At 38.8% G+C, this 20,334-nt stretch overlaps 1 long non-coding RNA gene across 1 annotated transcript; it reads left to right on the forward strand.

The window, feature by feature from the left end:
• The first annotated feature begins 1,724 nt into the window (after window positions 1-1,724).
• On the forward strand, window positions 1,725-4,273 carry LOC144373869 (uncharacterized). Its single transcript, XR_013433406.1, has 3 exons — window positions 1,725-1,988; window positions 2,065-2,228; window positions 4,180-4,273. It is a non-coding gene; the product is annotated as an uncharacterized LOC144373869 (long non-coding RNA).
• Window positions 4,274-20,334: the final 16,061 nt, after the last annotated feature.

Raw genomic sequence — 20,334 nt, forward strand, 5'->3', positions numbered from 1 at the left:
CTCTCCTAGCTGCCCTCATGCTCCCAGTCCCTGCACCCATCACTGCCAAGAATTCCACCCCCACCACCATCAATCCTTGTGGCTCGGGACTCAGGCCACTCTCAGCTTCTTGGGACCACTCCTTAACATCAACCCCATCTCATGACCCAGCCTTGTGCAGTCACCGCTCTTAGGTGTGGAGGACCCTCTCTCACACACCCAGATTCACTCCTTTGTACAGCTTATAATGCTGTGGTTGCTGCCCTTGGTGAATCACTGATTCTAAGGATTTAGGTTTTGTTTGTTGGCTTGTGTTTCAAACAACCTTCTTTCTCTCTCACGCCTTGACTGCACTGTTCTCACCAATCATTCCCCTCTCCTTTGTTGACTCTGCAGTTTCCTTGAACCAAGCAAGCTTAAGCGGTTTTACTTGTCCCACAGGGTAAATTCTTTCTGTGATTCTCCTCCATTCTTGAAGGAGCTAGATTCTAGAATGCTGAGCAAATATGCTTAGGAAAAGCTACACATCTGAATTTGCATCAGGCACAATTTGAATTTTCTTTCTGAAATCCCTGTTTTTTTAAAAAAAATATTTATTTACTCTAATTTGTTATACATGACAGTAGAATGCATTTTAATTCATAGTACACATATAGAGCACAATTTTTATTGTCTCTGGTTGATCACAAAGTATTTTCACACCATTTGTGCCTTAGGATACTTAGGGTAATGATGTCTATCTCATTCTACCATCTTTCTTATCTCCATGTCCATCTCTTTTCCTCCCTCCCCTTTGCCCTATCTAAAGCTCCTCCATTCCTCCCATGCTTCCCCCCATCCTCATTATGTATGGATCAGCATCCACATATCAGAGAAAACATTCAGCCTTTGGTTTTTTGGGATTGGCTTACTTCACTTCAGATAATATTCTCCAACTCCATCCATTTTCCTGCAAATGGCATGATTTTATTCTCTTTTAATACTGTGTAATAGTCCACTGTGTATAGATACAACAATTTGAAATTTCTGTTTTATAAAGGAGGGCTTTGTAGATAAGCAAACAAGATGTAAGGAGAATATTCAATAGTTATATTTTTTTCCTTTTTACATTTATTTTTAAAAGTAATTAATGAAATGATACAAATAATGCCCAAATACATTCTTTTTAAAAACTCAACATTTTGGTGTACTGAGTAATATTATAGTCTCTCTATTCCCCAGCAAACATCCTGCTCAAGTTAGAAGTAGTATTAGCATTAAGTATTTATCACTAGAACATGACACTAAACTTTTATATACATACATGTATATATAAAAAGCTCAGCAAGCGTTTTTTTTTTTTTTTCAGTGCTGGGGGTTAAAACCAGGCCTCCTGCATGCTAAGCAAGTCCTCTACCACTGAACTACATCCCAACTATTTTAATGTAATAGGATTATAGTAATGCTCTGTGCAGTTCTCCTGTCCTTAAAAATATGTCTTATCAAGTTCTCTTTATTGTAACATAAATCTAACTCATTCTTTTTAACTTCGGTGAATATTTCTTAGTATGAGCATACCATAATATATTTTAAATGTTTCTTTATCAAGAGATAGTAAAGTTGTTTATAGTCGTTTGCTACAATAAAAAATTCTACAGTGACAATTTTGCATAAATGCATATTTGCTTTGTGCAGAAATCAAAGATGTTCTTAAGGTTGATTTCTTGCAGCAGAATTGCTGAATCAAGGGAAGAATGCATTTAAATATTTGTACAAGCTGTGAGAGAGGCTGTATTGATATCTCTTTCCCAACAGTGCAGTTGTTAGAGGCTATGAAGTCATTCTCCCTGTGCAACTGGGGCCTCACCAGGATGTGCATGAGCAGCCAAGGAATGGTTTCAGCCTAATTTCTTTTTAGAGTACATACACTGGACCCTTCTGCAATTGAAAACAGACCTTTGATTCCTGAGTTGCAGATTCTGACCCAGAAGGAGAATGATATGCACTCCTTGTGCATTGTGGTTCCTGAGGTAAACATTTTATTTTACACTATGGGGTGTCTTTCATAATTCTGTATTATTAATAATAATTATTGGTTTGTTTCAGTACTGTGGATTGAACTCAGAGCTTTGTGCATGCTATGCAAGCCATCTACCCCAGATCTACAATCCCAGCCTTTTAAATTTTATTTTGAGACTTACTAAGTTGACCAGACTGGCCTTGAACTTGCAATCTTCCTGCCTCAGCTTCCCAAGCAGCTGGGATTACAGGTGTGTGCCACTGAGACTTGCTATTAAAAACACTTTCAAGGCATATTTTCTAGCCTCATCAGGAGTTTGTGTGTGATTATAGTGTAGTGACAGCTGGTGGTTCAGCCAAAACTATCTGACCTGTACAGTACTGGGCAAACCTATTTTCTCCTCATTAAAGACTAAGGAGAAACTGGTGGTTCAGCTAAAACTATCTGACCTGTATAGTACTGGGCAAACCTTTTTTCTCCTCATTAAAGACTAAGGAGAAACTTAAACCATTTTATAAAAACCTCAAAATCATTCTCTTTGGCTTTATCCAAGGAAATGACATAGGGAAAGAGACTTGTTTAAACTTTTAACTTATCTCCAGTGAATAGCTTCATTATTATTCAGTTTTTAAAGAATAATTCTATAGTTCATATTCTGTTGCTGCTAAATGGTCTGATTATACTATCCTCTCTTGTTGCTAGTATAACCACAACTCTCAACTTTGCAGGACTCTTCTCCATGGCTTTCTTGAACTGGGGAATTAAAATGCCATAGTCTTTAGGACATGTTTAGACAATTTGTACTAATAAACTATGTTAAGTGGGAGCAAGCTGTGAAAATGAACATTTGGTCTCTATATTATGCACAGTTGAATAGTACTTTGATCTGAATGTTTGTCTCTCCAAATGCATTCGTAAAAACCTAGTCACCAATGTGATGGTGTTAGGAGGTGGAACCTTTGGAAGATGATTAGGCCACAAGGGCAGAGACTTTCTAAAAGAGGCCCCAGGAAGTGTTTCCCCCCTCCAATAATGTGAGGACACAGATAGCAGGTGCCATCTTGCTGACACCTTGACTTTGGACTTCCAAGTCTAGAAGTGTAAGAAATCAATTTCTGTTGTCTTTTAGCTGCACAGTTTGCGGTATTTTGTTATAACAGCTTAAAAAGACAAAGACAAGTGGTAATATGGATGGAGGAGGAGGCTAAAAAACATATTTGGAGTTTTAGATATATTTTAGATTTAGAAGCCAAGGGTGAAGCAGCAAACATACCAACAATTTAAGAGAATTAACTAGAGGACATCATCTTGGTGAGCTCTTGTTAGATGCCTTATGTATATATTACTTCTAATCCCCATGACAACCTATGCAGGAATACTATTTCTTCATTTTAAGATGTGGAGAGTGAGACTCAAAAAGTCTATATTGCATACCCAGACCCTTGTGACTAATAAGTAAGGTTTCAAACCTGTTTGTCTTTTTAAATAAAAATTGTATTTATTCTTTCTAGATCTACAAGACAGTAGAGTGTATTTTGACACATAAAACCTGTTTGTCTTGTTTCAAAATCTTTGCTGTTGTCACCATGGACTACTTTGTGCCAGAGAAATTTGAATTTCACATGAAGAACAATATAGTTTTTTAAAGTGTTAAGTGTAAACACTTAACATGTAAAACCACATATTCCAGGGGTATGTAACTGCACTAAAAAAAAATATTGATCATTTCTCAGAAATTCAAATTTTACTGGATGCCCTGTATTTTTGTTTGTTAAATCTGGCAAACCAAGACTCCCTAGTGTGTTAAAATGAAGAGTAGGCTTGAGGCAGGAGAAGGACTAAAAATCACCCTCCTTAATCTCCATTGTTCTTTTCTTTCTTTTGGTGCTTCCTTTACATCTCTTCCCTTCAGTGAGCATCACCCATAGCTGGTGATATTTTCACCTACACTCGGGGTGTTTTTTGAGTGTGTGTGTGATGCTGGAGATCCAACCCAGGGCCTCATTCATGTTAGGCAAGCACTCCCCCACCCTGACCTCACTCCAAACCCTATACCCTAGATTTTGATAACAGTGTTTAGAGAGAATGTTACTGTTCTCAGAAACCTGTTCCCTAAATCAAGTGGCCTAGTGCAGGTTAATTGAATCCACGGTTATTTTCATTTAAACACCCAAGTTAAAGATTTCCAATCTCTGTTTTAGGTAATACAAAAGAGATGTCACTCAGGATCAAGTTGTCAGATTTTTAGCTTAGAAGATACCAAAGCTATCCTGAGGAGAATATAAGTGGAGGAGAGCAGTTGTGCCCAATCATGATTTGATCCAGAGCTGTTCTGCCAGGATTGCAAATCCACCAGTTCCTGTGACCACCTCCATCTGGTCCTCTGCAGGATTCAAAGATAATTTCCTGCTCTTGAGACATTTACAACATAAGATAAAGGTGCTAAAAGATAGAGAAACGTGTGGAAATGGTGCCTTTATGAAGTTTGAGGATATTTGTGGACACCAAGCTGAGTGCCCTGACACACCAAGACTGGGACATCTTTAAATTGCAGCTCTGGATGTATAAGAAATGATGAACCCATATATAAGTTCAAAAATATAATACAGTTGTCAAAGTCATGAAGCCATTTCTGTTTGGCATTAACCTCAGGATTAAAGAGACACTTTTGTGATTACCTGGCCAGCTCGTCTTCTGGCTGCTCTTAGCCTTGGAGCTGCCAAGGCCTACGAGGTCCCAGGAATTGTGTATCTACTTACTGTGCCTTTGCGGTAATGAAGGGTGTTGCTGTAACTGTGGCACAGTGGACTAAGGGACTTGGTGTCCAGCCAGTACTTAGGGCCAATGTTTAGAAAACTTGTGAAACAGGAAGTTGTTCTTTAACATTGTCTTTTTCTCATGCTGTCCTCTTTCTCTCTCTCCAAGGATTCAGAATAGCTGTAACGTTTCTCTCTCTACTTCCTTCTAGATACCCAGCTAAGTAAGAGCTTGTCACAGAAGGCAATGGCATTCTATCCTCTAACAGGGGACTCTTAGAAGACTAAAATTTTTTCAAACCACACAGAGGCCTCTTCAATGGTGGAATTTTCAATCCCACGATGCCAATATTGGCAACCTGTGTGCCATCCTCTGAGTCACTTTTGATGATATCAAACACAGCGGTAGAAGTCCTAGGTGCCAAGAATGCAGCTATGTTCCACAAAGACATTTTGTCCTCCTTTCAGTATTCTTGCCAGAGTTGGTGATAACATAGCCAGCAATGTCAATGGTATTAAAATCTGCAGTAACATCCTTTGGATGTGCTTAAAGAGTTCCAAAAGTCTTGAGAAGGTGAATAACTCTAATAAGTTTACCTCTTTAGTTTTTTGAGTCTGTACATCTTTGCTGCCTGAAAATCAATCAGTAGACGCAATACTTCCTGAGTTATGATACAAGTGGTGAATTCACAATTGGTGAATGCATTTTGGCATATGGGATGCTTATTAAAGAAGTCTGGAAATGACATGAAAAATGATTTGACAATCTTTTGTAATTGATTGATAATAGCAAGATATTTGGGGTTTTCTAGCTTGAATTTATTTTCCAGTGATGGAATTAATGCATATTCACCTGAACATAGAAATTACAAAGAAAAGATATATCAAAGAAAACTTTACTCTTTAAAACCTTTGTTTGGGAGCATAGAACAACCATCCAAATCCCTTCCATATCTGTATACTCAACCTAATATTATAGAACAAAATAAAAAAGAACACAATATGTATAAGTGATAGAACAATCTTCTAAATAAAAAGAGAGTTTGGTTTCCTTTTTTTTAAATGATGTGAGTAAATTTTCATCAATAAAACACTCTTATCATTTGAATAAAGGAGAATGTTACATTTGAATCTCAACATCTAGAAAAATGAAATTTAGAAGTTATGATTGGCATATGATGTAGCTTTGACCACTGCCCTCCTAAGACAATTGTTTTCCTCAAACTAATAATCTTGGCGCTAGTAATAACCTCATCACTGGTAAACCTGGAAGTACTAGTTCAGGAAATAAAGATGCGACTGAATTTCAAATGATTTCAGTCATCACTTTGAAAATGCCATGCCAAACAATAGCTAAAGAAGCCTGCATCTCTAGAGGGAATAGCCAGGCCACGAAAAGTTTTTTCCTCCCTGTCCTTCAAATTGCCCTTGTATTTTTCATCTGACAGTGTCACATACAGTGAGAATTTTCTGGTTTTACTAAATTCTCAATGAATGAATGGGTGGGTGTTAAACCAACACCATCTTCCAATTTTGCTTCTGCCAGGTGCCTCTTTGGCTTTTGGTACTGCTCCAAGACAGATGGGGTTCCTGGAGAGCCACAGCAAACGCAGTGATCAGGATGAGGAGTCCAAAGAATGTGGCCAGAGGAAAAAAACCCTGAGCTGGAGAAAGGCTGTGGGTGTGCTACTGTCCCCAGATAGGAGAAGGTCCCAAAAAATATTTTCAAATTAAATGCTTCATTATGATAAGCAAAACTAGCCAAACTCAGAAAAGTCAAGGGTTGTATGTTTTCTCTCATATGTGGAAGCTGAAGAGAAAAAAGGAAGGTGTGTGTGGGGTGGGGTGGAGGAACCTTATGAAACTAGGAGACCACAAGGAAGGAGGCAGGAGGGAGAGAGAAGGTACAGGGGAATGAAACTGACCAAATTATATCGTTATGTTGTGTGCAGGTACAAATACCTAACAACCAATTCTACTATTATGTATGATCGTTATGCACAAACACAAAATTCCAAAAATAAATAAATAAATGAGAAAATACCATGCCAGTCCCATCAACAGATCCCAAAGGAAATTATATGATTTACCTAAATATGTGTGCAACAATGGCAGCATTAAAAATAATGCTTATTTGTAATTTCTCTAAATGATTAACTTACTACAATGTACTCCTTCAGATTTTTTTGTTGTTTTATTTACTGTATTAATCAGTTTTGCACCACTATAACCAAACAAACACCCCACACAGAAAAATTATGAAGAAAAAGAGGTTTAGTTAGCGCATAGTTTTGGAGGTTTAAAGTCCAAGATTGGGTGGGGAGGAGCCAATGGTTTAGCCCCTTTCTGGTGAGGGCTGTGCCCAGCATAGCAGCACAGGATGGTGTGTGTGTGTGTGTGTGTGTGTGTGTGTGTGTGTGTGTTTGTGTGTGTGTGTGTGTGTGTGTGTATAACTCAGTGAGAGAGAGAGGTACCTGAGTTCCACAGTGTCCTCTGAGGACATGCCCCAAAGACCTAAGGACCTCCCACTAGCCACCCACCCGGCCCCAAGTTTCTACCTCCTTTCAACAATGCCATCCTGGGACCAAGACTTGAATCATGATGGACCCTGGGGGTTCCTTAAGATCACACTCAAACCATAACAATCACATTGCTTAATTTTCTACATAAACTTACTTTATTTCATTTTTAAATTATTTTTCTGATTAAAACATGCAGCCAATTTTGAAAGCAAAATGGAGATTCCTTGGAAAACTGGGTATGGAACCACAATTTGACCCAGTTATTCCTCTCCTCAGACTATACCCAAAGGACTTAAAAATAGCATACTACAGGGACACAGCCACATCAATGTTTATAGCAGCACAATTCACAATAGCTAAACTGTGGAGCCAACTTAGATGTCCTTCAGTGGATGAATGGATTAAAAAAATATGTGGCATATATACACAATGGAATTTTCTCAGCATTTGCAGGAAAACTGGTGGCATTAGAAAAGATAACGTTAAGTGAAGTCAGCCAATCCCCAAAAAACAAATACCGAATGTTTTCCCTGATATAAGGAGGTTGACTCATAGTGGGATTGGGAGAGAGAGCATGGGAGAAATAGATGAATTCTAGATAGGGAAGAGGGGTGGGAGGAAAAGGGTGGGGGTAGGGGATTAGCAAGGATGGTGGGATGTGATGGACATCTTTATACAAAGTACATGTATGAAGACATGAATTGGGTGTCAACATACTTTATATACAGAGATACAAAAATTGTGGTATATATGTGTAGTAATTATAAAAAATATAATTATAAAATTATATAATTTTATATAATTGGGGAAGTAAAAGGAGGGGAAGGCAGGGGATGTGGGGATAAGAAAGATAGTAGAATGAAACAGACATTATTACTTTATGTGTGTATGTGACTGTATGACCAATGTGATTCTACAATATGTACAATTAGAAAAATGAGAAATTATATTCCATCTATGCATGATATGTCAAAGTATATAAGTGCATTCTACTGTCATGTATAACTAATTAAAACAAATAAAAAATTTTAAAAAAACATGCAGGACACTCTATCTGATCAAATGCCATCTCCTGGAATATATTGCTGTGGCCCCTTGGCTTTTTGCTAAGCCCCCTTGGGGCTCTCCTGAGCACCTGATCTGAAAGAGCCACCACAGGCTTTTCCCTGCATCCTTGTGACCAACTGATTTTTGCCATCAGTATCTGGGTCTTTTGCTGGAATATATGCCATGGACCCTATTGCTCTTATTCTATGCTGTTTCTGTGAGACCTAGAACAAAGCCTGACACATGTTAAATTCTCAATGAATGATTTTACACCAGTACCTCATTGTTTGTTGAACATTTAGCAACTGCTAGTTCTTCTTCTTCCACCAAATCTTCTTGACCATTCTTGCATGGTTTTCTTTTCCAAAACAGATTTTAACTGTTTTTCGAATCCCCCTCCACCAATCCCATTTGGATTCTGACTGAAAATGCATTACAGTTTTAAATTTGCGACCACTTGGCACAGTTTTAGTAAGTGGCTCCAATTCTGCAAACTCTACTACCATAGCTTTTCATTCATTATTTTTTTTTCCTTACGATTCTGAGCTAAAAAAAAATTCCTAATTTGTTATTGTAAAATGAATGGCACTAAAATGACTTGAGTAATTTTAATCTATATGAGACTAATACATTCAGGATCGGAAGTCTGGACTCTTAGGTACTGCTTCCAATTGAACTGCAGCTTGTGTGGCTTTAGGATGCTCTCCAAGGATGATCAGGGACCAGACTGCCTAGTTCATTACCAGGGGTTAGGAAGGCAGGATAGCAGAAGTGGAGGAAGTTGTGTCTACAATATTTGTTCCAAGTGACCATTATCTTCTCCAAGAACAGATGAAATAGTACCAATAGGTCTACAATTCTTCTTCAGCAGTTTTAAAATCTGAAAAGTTCTAAAGGTGGAAATTATTTCTTTTTCTTTAAAACCTGATCTACACTGACACAAGGCTATAGTCCTTATGTGTCCCATTCAGTGAGAAGATTTATTTTTGACTTTGAAAATGTCCATGTATATGAATACAGGGAAATGTTCGTGTTCCAGATCCTTCTGAAAGAGTTTGCAATATGTAGAAAAGATTCATTTTTTCCTTTCACCCATCTGAAATCTAACTCAGATTTAAGTTAAAGATTGTGGAACCCATGCATTACTAGATTGCTGTGTCTTAAATATCTAGGATTTTGTTTTTTAAAAGCACAATTTCTAGGAATGGCTATGCTTGGCTGTGAAATGAGATTTTATTAAATGAATATCCTTCAGTATGGAGTTTGTTAGAGTCAATGAACTAAGACATGTTCTGAACACAGGCTCTAATTTTTGAGTGCTGATAGCTGCTAAAATCCATCTTTTTGTATAAAATAAATGCAACCCCAGCCTATTCAGGCCTCCACAGTTTCTCTTAGAATTTATACTGCATTCTGAATAATGTGTTTTACGGGGCCCCTTTTGAGAGTGGGATCCTATAAAGAACTTCATTCAGAAAGAAACGATAAATACTCCACTGTAAATCTCTTCATCACAGAATCTAGAATAAAAGAACGCAGTATTTTAACCAGTACAACATAGTACTACTATGCAGATTAATCTGAGGGAAAATTCAAGGAAGTTAGTGACAGTTTTTTTTTTCTCGTCATTTCTCATTCTTTAAGTTTCTGATGAAAGATTCTCTAACTTATTATTACTTGATTGTTTTGTTTTTGTTTTTGTTTCTGTTTGCAGCACTACTGATTGAACCCAAGGTGCTGTAAAGTGAGGTATATCCCCAACTCCCATTTTATTTTCAGTTTTGAGATAGGGAGGGTCTTACTCAGTTTCCCAGTCTGGTCTTGCATTTAGAATTCTCCTGCACAGCCTTCTGAACAGCTGGGAAGTGGGATTATAGGTGTGTGCCACTGCACTGACTAAATTTGACTTTTTCTTTTCTTTTTTTTAATTTTGATTTGTTATATATGATAACAGAATGTATTACAATTCATATTACACATATAGAGCACAATTTTTCATATCTCTGGTTGTACACAAAGTAGAGCCACATTGTTCTTGTCTTCTTACATGTATTTAGGGTAATGATGACCTGGATAGGGTGAAGAGGAAAAGTGAAGGGAGGGGCCATAGGGGTAGGAAAGATGATGAAATGCGATAGTCATTATTTCCCTAAATTTGTCTTTTTATATCCATCTTTGAACAGGGCTTAGTCTCATTCTTGACCAAGTTCTAACTTGGTGAAAGGGTGGGGGCAGGGGGGCAGGGAGTTGTTGGTTAGTTTAAGAGTACTTTGTCTTTTGCAGAGAGACTGATGCAGCTCAGTGAGGAGCACGAGCCCTGAAAGAACAGTCTCAAATTCTTATTCTAGGCCCACCTTTTAGCACCCTATGGTGGTCAGAGAGATTAACCACTTCTTTATTCAGCTCAGAAGTGTCCTGCTGCAATCTGGCTGGGCAAAATAACCGGGGAGGGGGTGTGACAAGCAACTTGTGAAGGTTGATACAGCGGGAGCCGCTTTATTACGGGACAGTAGAGGTATATACTTAACTAATTACACAGCTTAACTTAATTAACATCATCTAGATACAGCAGTCAGTCATTAAGGAATCCTCATCATCTTAATGACTCGCTGGCATTGCTTCACAAACCACTCCTCCTGGCAAAGTGCCAGGCGCCATCTTGACTTGATTGTGGCCCTCAACAGTGTCCCTAAGTGAAAAAGATTTCACTGTTTCCAACTATTTCCCTTGTTTTCACTGTTTCCCTTGAGACCTTCAGATAGGCAAGTGGCCTGTCTCCCTGGTTCTTTATCTGTACATCATGGGTAATAGTTGAAATTAGTCTTGCCTAAACTTTCAGGATCTACTTTCAGCTTTCATTTGATATGATCAAACATGCTGGGTTTTAAGGAAATGCTAGCAAACCCTGTTTTGTCTACACGGTTGCAAAGACACGGTTTTGGTGAGTTACTTGTGCATAAACACTTTTCTTCTGTGTAGACAATGTGGAGATTTCTTTGCAGCTTTTAACATTTCTCAGTTCTGAGAAAACACTGTCAGAATGCTTATGGAAGATAAATAAACACTAGAGCAACAAGTGAAAGTGCAGGTTTAGAAGTGTCAGATTACAGAAAACTCACTCCTACATAGCATAAGACTGCCAATTTTTCATTTTTGTCTGTCTTAGGATAGTAACATGATACCCTAGGAATTTGGTTATTTCCCACACTGGACCTCCCATTTCATGGGGGTTCAGAATAAACTCCACTTTGATGTTTCCTCAGGCATTTCATTTTAAACAAAGCCCAAGCTGAAATCATCATCACCCCCTAAAATTACGTGTGTGTGTGTGTGTGTGTGTGTGTGTGTGTGTTTTCAGTGTGTGGCACCACAGCTTACTCAGTTGCTCCAGCCTAGAGATTTGGGGATCTTCTTTAATTCCTAGCTCTATCTCAACTCCCTCATCTAGTTCCAAATCTCGGGAGCTTTGCTTTCTCATTTCCTTTCATCCCCACTGCCACTAATATAGTTTTGGACCTTCTTTCCTTCTATTTTTGCAACAGTCTCCTCATTGGACTTGCTGACCCTAATATGGCTCAGTCATCTCTTATCCTCTTGCACCTACTCTTTATTAAATAAATTAAAAATTTTCAACAATACTTGTTAAAGCATGGTCAGGAAGACTTTATCCTGGACCACTTCAAAAGATACAGGGAGCACTGCAAACAGGTCTAGCAATGATTGGAGAAGATTGGGCTCAGCCCCAAATACAGCATGGGCAACTGGAAATTTACAGCCAAAGAGAAGACTGGGGTTAGTGGGTGGAGAAATTTTTAAAAGGAAACCTCAGAGGTAAGGGGATTGTGGCTAAACTGACCTAAGAGGATTATTGTTGAAGGCAGGCCAGTGTGATCAGACAATCCCTAGGGGAAGATGGAGGATGAGGAATCTGATGGTAAATTGAGGAGGAAGACATATTGAGGTTGGGGGATTCTTGCTAAATTGACTTATGAGGGTTCTTGCTAAAGCCACGTTTTACAAGGATGGGCACATATGGGTCTAGTAGAAGATTTAGAAAGCTGAATAAAAGTTGGTCAAGCAGAGAATCTTTTGTCACCTTGTAAAACAATTTGTTCTCTATACTGCTGTTAGAGCAAAGTTTCCAGAATGACCAGAATGACATACTTCCTTAATGAACACATACTTCCTTAATGGTTTAGATCTGCTGTTGGCAAACACTCAGTTCCCTGCTGTGCTGCCTTGCTCTGGGCCCAGTTTAACCCAGCGGCTTCATCTGCTGAGGGGATTATAGTGGGTTATATTGTAATCTCCCCAAACTCAAGTGCAAATTATATCCTCTGATACCTGTGAATGGGGCTTATTTAGTCAAAGGATCTTTACAGATGAAATTATGAAAAGGGCCTCTAGGTGAGATCATTCTAGATTCATGAGGGTGGTCCTAATCCAATGACAAGTCTATTTATAAAAAAAGAAAAAGTACAGCAGGGAAGAGAAAAACACTGAATATTTTCTCATGTAAAGAAGGAGGCGAAGCCCTGGAAAGCCAGAAGCCAGAAGAGAAACAGCAAGTTGATTCTCCCCCTAGCCCTTCCGGAAGGAACCAGTTCTTCTGACATCTCAATTTCAGACTGGTGGCTTACAGAATTTTTCCTGTATTTTGATCCACTAAGTTTACAGTAATTTGTTATGGCAGCCCTGGAAAATGAATACAGCTTCGTTTTCTTTGGGGGTGGGAAAAAGGAAACATTTTCTCTACATTACACAGAAATCTTTGCAGAGCTAGCTGTGGCTCTGAGCCCTCCATTATGTGATTGCTGCCCATGCCCAGGATCATTGATTGGCATTGCTACCTCTATTCCCTGGGCTAAGTCCCATTTTCCAGGACTTAAAATGCAGCTCAGGAAATGCATTCTTTGGAGCGCCTTTCCTAAAAGCCATTTCCCTGCCCCTAGTCTAGGTTTTGCCTCCCATGCTTTGTCATGGATTTATGGCATTATGTCATGTCCTCTCCTTACCTCATGGCTTCTCATAAAGTCTTTGAAGTTCCTGGGGTGGGGGGTATGAATGTTTCTAGCACCTGGAAAAGTTCTTGGCTTATGGTAGGCACTGAAATGTTTATGGAATCAATGGGGGAAAAATGGTAAGTGGCAGAGCTGTCAAAAATCATTTTGGGTTGAGTACTCATGAGCACAACCAAGGCCAGGCCATGATATCTGGTTCTATCTGCCCAAAGAAAGCTTGTCTTTTTCTAATTCATACAAATGTGCCATTGGCTAGTGATGACCTTGGGGTTGGCAGGACTGACCTATTTGTGTTTAGTAGAAATGTTGTGCTTCCAGAATTTTTCTGGAAAACCCATCTGGCAGAAGATAGGACCATTTGGGTTGTCTAGGATAAAAGTGTGGTTCCAATTTTAGTGAGGAAGAAGCGCTTCCTAGGTGGTTGACATTCACAGAGTACATCCAGTAAGCAGGAAGTTTGGAGGTCAGAAGTTCTGTAGAATAGAAAATGAATTGTATCTGTCTTTTTGACTTCCAGGCTACTCACTTGTTTCTTCCTATCATTTGCCCTCAATAAACATGTAGGATTTTGATCTTGCCAAGCCTTTATGTCCTCAAATTCTTTACTTAAAAAATTAGTACTTGCTTGGCGTGGTGGTGCACATCTGTAATCCCAGTGGCTTGGGAGGCTGAGGCAAGAGGATTGTGAGTTCAAAGCCAGCCTTAGCAAAAGTGAGGCTCTAAGTAACTCAGAGAGACCCTGTCTCTAAATAAAATGCAAAATAGGGCTGGGGATGTGGCTCAGTGATTGAGTGCCCCTGATTTCAATCCCCTGTATCATCTCACACAAAAAAAAATTAGTGCTGTATATTTAGCATGTTTATATACCTTATTTCTTAATGAAGTTCTCAATAAGTTTATTCCCACTGGGATAGGAAGATTGACAAGTTGACACTGTAAAAATAAGGACTCTTGAGTCAAACTGCCTGGGTTCAAATGCCACCCCTGCCACTCTCTGTCTGTGGTAGATCATATGTGGTAGAGCATCATCAGAACAGTTCTCCTTCGGCTTTTCTTACAAACTGACATTGATACTACTGTCATCAAGGTGTGGACGGGCTTGTGTTCCCTTCTCTTGGAAATTCACAGATCTGTTTTATGAAAGTGCAATTGTGTGACTTGCAAAGCTAGGACTTAAAAGGTGATATGTGGGATATTATTTATCAGTAAAAGGAACTATTGACACTTGTGTAGTTGGCAGATCCCAAAGGCTTAGTGGAAAAAAGCCTGTCTCAAAAGGTCATGTACTATATGTTTCTACTTATACAACACTCTTGAAATGACAAAACCATAGGAATGGAGAGCAGATTAGTGGTTGCCAGTGTACAGGTATGGGGACAGGCAGGGGTGGATGTGACTATGAAGGGTCAGCATAAGGACTCCAACTAAGTGCCTGTAAAAGCTGGCATAACACATGATCATCCAGCCCGTCCCACTGGTGGGCGAGTGCTACTCTTCCCCCATTGGCAGTACACTTGCCCTCTGTGTTTTTGCTCTGTGCTCTGACATTTCATGCCAAAAGCAGGCCTGTAAATCCTTGTGGAAATGCTTTTTCCCTTTTCTTTTCTTTTCTTTTTTTTTCTTTTTTTTTATTGGTTGTTCACAACATTACAAAGCTCTTGACATATAATATTTCATACATTAGATTGAAGTGGGTTATGAACTCCCAATTTTACCCCAAATGCAGATTGCAGAATCATGTCGGATACACATCCACAATTTTACATAATGCCCTATTAGTAATTGTTGTATTCTGCTACCTTTCCTATCCCCTACTATCCCCCTCCCCTTCCCTCACATGTTCTCTCTCTACCCCATCTACTGTAATTCATTTCTCTCATTGTTTATTTTCCCATTTCCCTCACAACCTCTTATATGTAATTTTGTATAGCAATGAGGGTCTCCCTTCATTTCCATGCAATTTCCCTTTTCTCTCCCTTTCCCACCCATCTCATGTCTCTGTTTAATGTTAATCTTTTCTTCCTGCTTTTACTCCTTGCTCTGTTCATAGTTGTTCTCATTATATCAAAGAAGACATTTGGTATTTGCTTTTTAGGGGTTGGCTAGCTTCACTAAGCATAATCTGCTCTAGTGCCATCCATTTCTCTGCAAATTCCATGATTTTGTCATTTTTAAGTGCTGCGTAATATTCCATGGTGTATAAATGCCACATTTTTTTAATCTATTCATCTATTGATGGGCATCTGGGTTGGTTCCACAGTCTAGCTATTGTGAATTGTGCTTCTATGAACATCGATGTGGCAGTATCCCTGTAGCATGCTCTTTTAAGGTCTTCAGGGAATAGTCCGAGAAGGGCAATAGCAGGGTCAAATGGTGGTTCCATTCCCAGCTTTCCCAGGAATCTCCATACTGCTTTCCAAATTGGCTGCACTAATTTGCAGTCCCACCAGCAATGTACAAGTGTACCTACCCCTTTCTCCACATCCTTGCCAGCACTTGTTGTTTGACTTCATAGTGGCTTCCAATCTTACTGGAGGGAGATGGTATCTTAGGGTGGTTTTGATTTGCATTTATCTGACTGCTAGAGATGGTGAGCATTTTTTCATGTACTTGTTGATTGTATATCCTCCTCTGAGAAGTGTCTGTTCAGGTCCTTGGCCCACTTTTTCCCTTTTCTATATAGTTTCTCAAATATTCTAGGATGCTTTCGTGGCCAAAGGTGAGCCTTATCTATTCTGTTTTGTCAAAAATTTGCCTGGGCTACAGTATAGCGCTAGAATGAGTGCCCTGCATTCAGGAGGTTCTTGTTGAATAGCCATCACAAAAGAAGAAAAGAAAAAGAAAGGAAGAAAAAAAGGAAAAATAATAAGAAAGAAATTACTCCAAATCTGTTATCTTTTTTTGGTTTGTAAGTATCTTCCTTTAAAACTAGTCCCAGTATTAAATGTATGTTTCAAATAGATATGGAATGTGTAATAATAATTATCAAATTGAATTAAAATGAGGTAGAGTTAGGATACTAGCAACTAGCAGGACATTTTTTTTTTTTTTTTGGTAATGGGGATTGATTAAACTCAGGAGCATTTAGCCACTGAGCCACATCCCTAACCCTATTTTTTATTTAGAGACAGGGTCTCTCTGAGTTGCTTAGTGCCTCACTTTTGCTGAGGCTGGCTTTGAACTGATAATCCTTTTGTCTCAGCCTCCCCAGCCACTGGGATTCAGGCATATGCCACCATGTCCAGCACCATTCTCTCTCTCTCTCTTTCTTTTTTTGGTACTGGGGAAATCTCTAGTACCACCACCAGCACACAAAAAAGAAGAGAAAAGAAAAAAAAGACAAAAAATAAGCCCCCAAACTGGCAAAACAGAATAAGTTCTGTCATTTTGCAAATGCTAATTTCCTAGTTATGATATTATTTTATAAAAACAGAAGATCTCATCATTGGGAGGAGCCAAGTAAAGAGTACACTGAATTCCATTGCTATATTTGTAATTCCTGGTTAACCTATAATACTTCAAAGTTTAAGAAATTAGGAAGGCAACACAACTTTTACCTGTCCCATTGGGATGCTGGCTTTTAGAGACTAGCATCAATCCTGTGGGGAAGTTCAGGCCACATAGACCATAAGTAGGGTTCTGAATGAGCAGCCTATCTAAGGTCCCAGCCATAGCCACCATCTAACTTCAACTCCATGGAAGACCCTAAGTGAGAATTGCCTCCCTGAGCCCAGTCAACCCCCAGGACCAGCGGAGGTAAAAAGAAAGTGATTATTGTTGTAAGCCACTACATTTTGAGATAATTTATTTTGCCATAAAGGATGAACAGAATACCATAAATATCACCTGAACATCTCTGTACCTCAACTTTATAAATTTATGAAGTGAAGTAACACACAAGTTTACTATAAGCATGAAATAAATAACCAAATAAAGAACCTAAGGAGTGATTAAATGAGATTTATAAATGAGATAATAAATTATTGATTAATAAATGTCATTATCCTAGGGTATTCAAAGTATAAAAAAAGGACAAGAAAGATATGAAATAGCTCACATAACTTAAGTCAATACCAAATGACACCGAATGACTTTTTGCTTTTTGTCCCCAGAGGTTGAAACTACGCCACAAGAACTTGGCAACAGAATGGATTCTATCTTGGGCACATCCTTAGATGACCTCTATCTCTTTGGTTGGTGTGTACCTTAAACATACATTCTAAATATAAATGATGGTTCTATTGAGATGTCCACTCCTCCTGAACCCCAGCAATAGTAACTTTTGTTTTTCTTTATCGGTAAAGGCCTGTAGAGTCAAAAGTACCTGAGATTGCTAATATGCCCCTGGGGTCAAAGGATATTCTTTCATGGATATTCTATTGCCTTTGCTATTTTGGAATCCCATTATTGTAATACACAGCATTATAAAAGGTCTTAATTCTCTTTTTCCAATGTATCATAATGTGTTAAATCAAGGTATATTTAAAGGTTCATTTTTACTACAAACATTTATGGAAAAAAATTATAATTACCATAATTTCCATTATGCTTTTACTTCCTGAAAAAATAGTTATTGTCAGTGTCTTTATCAGTAAGATCAGCAGACAGCCTTTGGAGGGAAGGAAAGGCAGAAGGAAAGGCAGAATTAATGAAGAGCTAGGGGTCCAGAGACCACCCTCAGGGCTAGTGCCTGGTCAGAAATCAGGATGGCCCATTTCCCCTAAAGATGCTGACTATGGCTGTCTGGAAGGGCGGGCATGCACATTTGCTATAGAAGCCCTCAGGCAGCATTTGGAAAAGTACCTAAAATTTCAGACTCTGGAAAATAACAAATCATTAACTATTAGATTCTGGCCTATGCCCCTGGTCTGTTATGTTTTTTGGAGATTGACTAGGAATCTAGATTCACCATGGTTGACTCAGCTCAAGCCAATCTTACCAGTAATATTTAATCCCTAGACAGAAAGAAACAGAGAGAAAAGTGATAATTGGTGTCTGGACAGGGGGAAAGTTAAAGAGGGATGCTAGGGAAAGCAAAGATCTAAACACACACACACACACACACACACACACACACACTGCAATAAACTGAGCACTGCTGCAGGGAGACATTGTTATATTTCCTGATTTATTTGTGGTTAATGGCCTTCATGTTTTTCATATGCAAAGTGGCTTTGGATGTGAATAAGCATATTACCCAGAAGATTCTATGGAAGATGTCACAGACTTTCCTGAAGACTACCAAATGTCTTGGCAGCTGCAGAATCCAAAACTCCTGACAACAAATCAAAGGATTCTGTTTTAACAAAGGGTCACAGCAAGCCCTGCCACTCCCTGAACTCACTAGTGGAATTCTTAAAGGAATAACAATGACACCAAACCCAGATTAACCATTTGAGGTTCTGAAATGGAAGAAAAGCAGTTGAAATCAATAGCTTACAATAGTGGGCCTAAGAAAAAGTCTTCTACAAACAGAAAGTTGCTGATGTTAGCAAGGAACAAATTAATGATAAAGCTTATTGGATGGTCTTAGATTATATGCAATAGAGAGATTCCTGCAATTCATCATCATCATTGTGTTTGTCTGCTTCACTGTGACCAAAATACCTGACAAGAACAACTTACAGGAGGGAACGTTTACTTTGGGTTCACAGTTCAGAGGTTTAATTCCGGGGTGGGAAGATCCCATGGTTCTGGGCCTGAAGGTTAGGCAGAACTTGCTGGTGGAAGGGCATGGCAGGGAAAAACTGCTCAGCTCAAGGCAGCAGGGAAAGAGAGAGAGGTTAGGGTACCAGGAACAAGATATATAATCCCCAAGGGCACACCTCCAGTGACCTACTTCCTCCAGCTACACCTCTCCTGCCTACAGTTACCACCCAGTAATCCATTCATTATTCATCCATCAAATGGATTAATCCACTGACTAGGTTACAGCCCTCAAAACCTATCATTTACCTCTGAACTTTCTTACATTTTCTCAGACAGGAACCTATTGGGGGACACCTCATATTCCAGTCATAATAATCATCCTCTTTTTAAAACAGCTGATATTAGCCCATCAGGACTTTTTGAAAATTTATTACATCTGGTAACTGCACCTTTCATGGTTCTCAAACTTTACCTTTCCTAAAAATCACTTGGGGATCTTGTTAAACTGGTGATTCCTGGAGCTCTGCCCTCAGAAGGATTTAGTAGATGGAATTCAGGAATCTGCATTTGAATATCCAATTGGAGGTTTCCAATTGAATTCTCTAATTGAGTGCTCTGCTTATCCCTGGTAAGTCTCCTGTAGGTAGCCTTGGTTCATATTTTGGAAAGATTTATCTAAGATGCATAGAGAAAATGGCAGCTTGACCTTTGTTTAGCTACTTAACTGATCCTGAGTAAGACATTTCTATTCTCTGAGTCTGTTTCCTCCTGTGTAAACTGTAGTGATGGATTGTGGAAATTAAGTGAAAATATCTGTAAAGGACTGCATGCCTACATGTGGTTTCCCTAAACCTTTACTTAGAAACTGAAGACTTTCTACATTGCTTTTCTAAGAAATTATGTATAAGCGCTGAATAACTGAAGTCTCTGAACTCTGGAAACAATTTAAAAGTTTGCACCTTTAATCTATATAAGGCTAACCTTATTTACAGATCATTTGTCCCCAAACCAATTTACCTTCTAATGCTATAGACTGTCTGCACAAATGCTAAGGTCCTTAATTTTACAGAACTCAGACTGTACTTTTCCATAACTTTAGTTTACTTAGTATAATCCCACAGAACTCAGTCTGTACATTTCCATAACTCCAGTTTACTTAGTCTAATCCCAGTTGTATATCCCCACCGCTCCAATCTATATCTAGAGTTTGTCACCCTTTCTCTATCTCAGCACTCTGTAGGCACTTATTCTTCCCTTTTCTTCCTGTTTCTCTCCTCGTTGACCCTCCCCCCACAGAATATTATTAGCTAACTTATTTTCTATGAGATTTAAATAGATCTGATTAAGAAAACAGTGCTGAG

This window comes from Ictidomys tridecemlineatus, unplaced genomic scaffold (assembly GCF_052094955.1).
Source record: "Ictidomys tridecemlineatus isolate mIctTri1 unplaced genomic scaffold, mIctTri1.hap1 Scaffold_52, whole genome shotgun sequence".
Lineage (NCBI taxonomy): Eukaryota > Metazoa > Chordata > Mammalia > Rodentia > Sciuridae > Ictidomys > Ictidomys tridecemlineatus.